Source organism: Chaetura pelagica, unplaced genomic scaffold, assembly GCF_000747805.2.
Source record: "Chaetura pelagica isolate M959 unplaced genomic scaffold, ChaPel_1.0 scaffold90, whole genome shotgun sequence".
Classification (NCBI taxonomy): domain Eukaryota; kingdom Metazoa; phylum Chordata; class Aves; order Apodiformes; family Apodidae; genus Chaetura; species Chaetura pelagica.
The window spans coordinates 17,250,622-17,257,406 of NW_009953496.1; positions in this window are offsets into that span (position 1 = coordinate 17,250,622).

Below are 6,785 nucleotides of genomic sequence, written 5' to 3' on the forward strand. Positions count from 1 at the left end.
GAAGAGCGGAAGGCGTGAGGCCCCTGAGCTTTGTGAGAAGCCTCAGCAGGTCTGTGCCGGGATCCCGAGGGGCCCTCTTCAGCTCACACTCTGCCTGACTGTTCCACTGCAGAGCAGCTCATGTGCCCCAGGGGTTGCCTGGAGGAGACCCATTCGATACAGGCAGCTGACTGCTTTGGTTGGCTTTTCAAGAACCTGGTGGCTTTTCTGAAGCAAATACTTTCAGAGTCTCCTCTCCTGGCATTTTCAGCATGCACTCCAGTTCAAAACAACCGCTGCTCTTTGCAAACTGTGTGACTTGTGCAGCCCAGTTACAGAAACAGTCATGTGCCTCCCACATTCATGCAGAAAAGGCTGAGAAAGATTGCTCTGCTAGGGCTGAGAAGTTGGTTCAGGGGTAGAAATTATATTTTTAAACTGATATTAGCCAGAATTGGTGCTCCCTCACTTGCTCATTCTTCCCTCTCCCTTGAGTTAGCACAGGCCTGGTCTGAGCGACTCGGGAATTGATCCAGCTGAAATCTCAGCCAATGGGAATGAAACCACAAGCTGTAATCTCTCTCAGGATTGCGATGTGGCTTTCCGTCCAGCTACACAGACACATCTGCCCACAAGAGGCAGAGCTGGAGGGGGTGGTGAGACCTGCCTCTGCAGGGAACTGGGGAGGAGGATCCAAAGTGGTCTCTTCTGCTGTCTCTGGGGGCTTGTGCCCCTTCACAGGGGGAGGTTATGTGAGATGGCCAAGGCTGGGGGTGGCTGCTGCCTCCCAACTCCACCAGGAATTTGTGAGCCTTGGTGAAATCTTTCTGATCCTCGCTTCCCCCTTGCAGGGACGGCACACAAGTGAGTGCCAAGTGGTTGCCAAAACTGCAGCACATGGCAACCTGGGCTAAGTAGAAGTGGCACATAGGAGGTGCTGGGAGACGCCCTGACTACAGCTGTCTTGGGACTTTACTCATGAGGTAAGTGGTGAGCATTTCTTGTACAACTGTGTGTTTCAGGGTACCTTTCCACAAACAAGTTGCACAAAATAGACTTTTGTGTGTGTATGAGTGTTGAGAAGCCAATTCAGAGCTGTGGAGCACTTCTACATCTGCATGGTAACCCTTAGTGGGGATTTTGCAGGCTGACTTCAGGCTTAGAGAGACAGAGGCATGTGAAATCTTGGGCTGTCCTCAAAACAGGATATGCAAGAGAAAGTTTCAAAATCCATGACAAGTCAATGACTGTTTTTTTCTGAATTCTCATATGTTTTCTCATCTTGTTGGAACCCATAGATCTTTCATGAGTTCTCTTTTGTCTCCTTTCTTTCATCACTTTATTTCCTTGTCTGTGACTGGAAAAATATATGTTAATTCCTGCAAAAGACAAAAAGGTAAGTGAAGTAACTTCACTTTTGTAGAATAGGTCAACTTGTTGGTACTTGCTACCAAACAACGTGCGGTGGTTTTAATTGCTGGGGAGGTGGTGATGACACCAGCACTGGAGTGCCTTGCTCTAACAACTCCTCTGCATACACGGGCTGTTAAGCTATTGGAGAGAGCTCAAAAAGTGGCAGAGAAATTGGCTTCATCCTGGCTCAAACCAGGACAGACTTGAAGACTGAAAGCACCTGCTGCATAGAAACTTGACTTTTTAAAGCTATTGAAGGGATAAATGTAATTTTCTGAATTTGTTTTTTCAAATTAAAAATTCATCTCAATTTAAGATTTGCTATTTTTTTTTCTTTACATTTTCTACTTTAATGAGCAGGTGTGAAATTTATGCAGGAACTACTGGGTGCAACTTTAGGCATTTTATTAGGTGAGAGATCAGATCTTAAATATTTAAACTTGATGTACTGCCATGGTATCTAGAACAGACTGTGTGATACAACAAATAATTTATTAAATGAATGTAGCATCTTTCTCAATGGAAATACATGCAAATATATATTTTATTTTCTTACTTTTCCGCAATACTTTTTGATTTTTAAGCCCAGCATCCAGATGAAGGATGGCTTTGATTACCACACTGCCCTTCCATCTGTTCCACCCTAAAAAAACTCTTTAAAACCAACTGCTAAACTTCAACATTGTGCAGTAGTGTGACACACAGCTCAAAGGCATGAGGGTAGGATTCATTTCACCTAAGTTTAGACTTCTACAGTATCAATGTCATAATCTAAGATAGTCACCTTAGGTTGTCTTTACAGTTAGTGGAGACCAGTTGGCACTTTTAATCATGATTCAATTGACCTGATTTAGATGTCTATTTTGGGATGACTCATGGACAAGAGTGCCTTTCTCTCTTTACAGCTTAGTTAGGATGATCGACTGAGACGAGGAACAGTGGAATAGTGGAGCTTTCTGTATGACTTCTGAGCACCTGCTCTAGATAAGAAAGGAAATTTAATGAGACAAAGCTGAAGTGTGTGCCCACCAGCAGTGGTTGGGGCCAGTCCCCGTGGGTATCAGGCTGCCAGCCAGTACATGCCTCTTGTTGGGAAGTGAAGGAAGGTCACCCTGCCTTTCACCTAACTAGTATTTAGAGGACATGAGAAGATGAGTGTACTGCTGAGTTGAGGAGAAAATCATACTGAGATTTAGTGTCAGGAGAGATGTCAGGGTTATTGTGTTGGGTGGGTAAGAAAATAAGACACTAGTTAAAAATAAACAAGCCTTCACCAGATTTACTGCATACAGAATTAATTGCTTATTCCCATGAACTCACTACAACTCTGCATCCTGTGATTGCTCAGATTAAACAACAACTTCTGCAATAACTCCTTCAGCATTTAGAGGTCAAGCCCTATTTCTGGTCAGTTTGTGATGCAAATTGCCGTTTCCAACTTGGCAATTTTCAAACAAGCATTTTTGGTGTTTTTTCCCATAGCCACTCTCTCTTTGAAAAAGTAGCTATAAACACTTCAAAACCGTCTTATTCTTTTCTCTGAAAGTCCTCAAACCTGCTAAAGTCCTGATAATAGCTTAGCAGTTGTTTTGCTGAGAATGCTGGCTAGGGTCAATTGTCCCTGTTTCCTTTTGCTTTCTACCCGATGGCTCCCAGTCCAAGTTCTTTGGGTCAGAGCTTTTCTTCATTGTGCACAGTAAAAGTCTTAGTCAGCAAACCTGACTCTGTAGAATTTAGAGTAATGCAAGTAAATAAATAAGAATACATTGCCATACTGGCTCTGTCCTGCAGATGTGAATGTTGCTGGTATTCCTTCTAAAATGAAGGGTCTAGGAGTTGTTATGACTGTATCTCTAAAACACACTCCCCACTAATGAGTTGCTTGGTTAAGCTCAGACACTTGGTTGTTTGTAGAAGGAGAAGCTGGATCAAGCAGGAGGGGCAGCCACAGACAACAGCAACAGGATGAAACAAAAACCCAGAAAGGGCCAGCTCTTCTGCTAATCCCTGCGATATTATTGGACAAAAACAGCCACCATCACCTTAATAACTGTGGTAACAATTTGTGCTTTGTCACAGTGACTTTCAATGTTTCATAAGGCAAGGCATTATTCAAGATTGGCCTTAGTGAAAATACACAGGCACGTTCTCATCTTAGGATCACTTGTTAATACGTATTTATTTAGTAATTTACTTTCTGGGAACAATCCCATTCATGTTCACTTTTTCATTACCAGCAGAGCGTAACTCATCACCCTGCTTTTCAGAAGGCACAACTGAGATAGTGAGTGAACAAGTTACTTGCTCAAAGCCCGGGAGTGGGTCAGTGATTCATCAGCAGAGCAGTTTGAATGGCTGGCAGGTTTTGTTTGTGTTTCGTTCCAGGGAAAACAAAGCAAGTAATGCAGGCTGGGAAAAAAAGCTTCAAAACAAATCAACTGGAACAATCACTGCCAAGCTGATGCTGTCCAGAATTTGGTTCATAGTCCTACACTCAATAATGAACAGCGAATGCCAGATCCTCATTTCATCCCCAAAAGCTTCATTCTCTGTAAATTTCCAGCAAAGTTGCTGTCTGTTGTTCATGATTTCTCTTTTTGGGTATCTTCATCTTCCTGGTGGGACAGCAGAAAAAAAACATGGCACATGTGACATCCTTGTTGCCATTGTTTTGCTGAGGGAGCACAGACCTTCTGGTCATGATGTAAATGAAGAACTCATTCCTCAGTGTTTTGCTGTCTGACTGCTTCCATTCATGTTCTTGGTTATTAATACTGACCATTTCCTTTAGTTCTCACTTCACTGCTTTCTCTAGTGCTCTCACATACTTTTATTCCTACTTCACCCACAACTACCCAACTATTTTTTTGTCTCTGTACTCTGGAGGAGGGCAATAGGTCTACCTTCCAAGGACTTTCTTGGAAAACACAAGTAAGCCAGAGTTAGGAAAGCTCCAAAGCAGTCTCTAAATGCTAAGCTACATGCATGCACGTGTATTTGCTCTGCACCAGCCTGTTAAGGCTAAAGAACATGAACTATTGCTAAACGGTCTTTCAGGTGAGTGAAAAAAACACATGCAAGCTTCTACAATTAAAAGACACAACATCCTCAAAAACAAAATGTCAAGCCAATGAAATCTTCAAGTGCAGAGAAAGTTAGGTAATCTCTAGAGTGGAATTCAGTTCAATGTGGAGGCCCTTAATTAATGTGTTTACATGTAGGTGTATATAAGAATATGCTCACTGTTGGAGATCAGTGGCTCAGGGGAGACCAGGGGCTCAGTTCAGTTGCCTAAATGTTTGGTGCCATTTGAAACATTTCAGAATTCTGAGACATGTGGCTGGCACTTACCACACTGGGAAAAGCCATGTCCTTTTGAGATGGCTGGATGCCAGACAGGACACCCTCCCAGTGCTCAGATGGTGTTGGCCATTTATGTGTGAATCTTGTCTCTAGCCAATACAGTCAGTAAAGCCTAAGGGGTAATGAAGCTCCTCCTAAAGTTGGACCTTGTAGGTAACTGAGTAAATCACTTTCTTTGCCTGTATTGGCTGATTTTTTACCTTTGCCTGTATTGCCTACAACACGAAATTTAACATCTGCTGCATGCAGAGATGCCTAAACTTTTCCTTGGTGACCTTGAGTTGCCCTTGGTGTTTCAAAGGAGCAGGGGCAGATACGAAGATACTTTGGTTAGCCAACACCTAGCCTGTGACTACTCAGTACCATGACTTGCATGACTAATCTGGCCTTTTTAAAGTGGTCTGCCCCTCCAAAGAGATATGATCATATGGGAATTCTTTGAACACTTATTTCTCATATGAGCAGATGGAACTTCTGGTAGCGTGACCCAAATTGACGCAGCTTTGTGCACTGCTTCTGCTGGCTGATCCAGTCCCTTTTCTGTGACTCTGCAACAATTTCAGTCCGGAGACAAGCACATCTTTTGTTTCAAAGAGAGTTTTGATAAAGAAGTATTCAAGTTGCTGCTAAAAGCTTTGGGTGTTATTTATTACTCACATAACACCACAAGAAAGCTCTGCATTGAGCTTTTAGACATGATTTATGATCTCCACTTTAATTTTTTTTTCACCTTTTCCTAAGATTCCTTTGGAGTCTGAGTGCTTTGCTGTTCACCTGACCTGACACGTCTGTTTCTCCTTCAGAAAAGCTGATCTGCTCTGCTACTTCTGACAATGAGACCAAGGTGTCCTCTTGCCAGAACTTATTTGACACTAGCTATGAAGCAAAGAGATCCTGAAATGTCACTGATGTTGTCTGTTTCAGTGCATTTGCTATTGTTCCAGCAAGTGTGATCTAATGGAAAGCAGAACATTCTTATTATAGCAAGCTATAATTCACTGGCTGAACTCTCAAGTGTATGCAAGTGACCAGCATTAACAGCTTCAGAGCAGCAGCCGGGCCAGGAATCTGTTGGCTGCACCATTCTTCCAGCAACATGGGAAAGAACTTTCCCATCTGCTCAACTTTGGTAATTTCAAAAGCGTGTTTATGCTGCAATGGGACAAGAGCAGAATATGTTCTCACAGCAACTTGTCCTGAGCTGAGTTATCAACATTTAGGGCACTGGTTTGGGAGGCAGAAACCAAATCTATTCACCCTCCCACCAAGGATGCCAAATATGAAATTATTTATTCAAACTGGAACAATTCTGACAGAGGAGACTGAGAAAGAGAAACTTTCAGATAGGTTGTTGGTGAGATCACATTTCTGCAATAAGCAAACAAAGTTCCTGATGCGAGCCAAGAAGAGGGAAGACAAGTGTCCTCCCCAGTCAAGGCTGAGCATCCTTCCTTCCCACTGTGACTGCAGGGATGATGCTCTCTTGTGGTGACCAGAGATTCATCCTAGACCTGAGAAGCTTCTTCCGGATGGAAACGTTGCTAAACCCCACGTGCCGTTGTGCACTTGGATTTTAACAAGCTGGAATTTTCCAGCTCCCCCTCGTTCAATCGCACCCTGAGCTCAGGACGTCGCCCCGGCCTGTCGGGATCCTCCAGAGTTACAGTCTTCTCTCCCAGAACCTTTGTGGGCAGCAGGTGGGCATGAGGCAAGGGAGAAGGACCCTACCCCTGTTGAGATCTGCCTTCTCATTCGATGCGATCATCGCCTTCGACGTCCTCCCTCTCCTTCTCCCCAGTCCCCTTTGCCACCAGCGCTGCTGCCTGAAGTCTCTCATGGCTTCCCCTCTGCCTTCCCCCCCTCAGCTTTCCACTGGGACAGGCTCCTCCAGCAGCCAGGGCAGGATCTCGGCACCGCGTCCGCGCCGAGACGGACCCGGCGGCGCCGGCAGCTCCGCCAGGACGCGCGCCCGCCGGGAGCGCAGCTCCGTCCTGCTGCCGCCCCCCAGCGGCCGGCGCCCGCACAGCGCA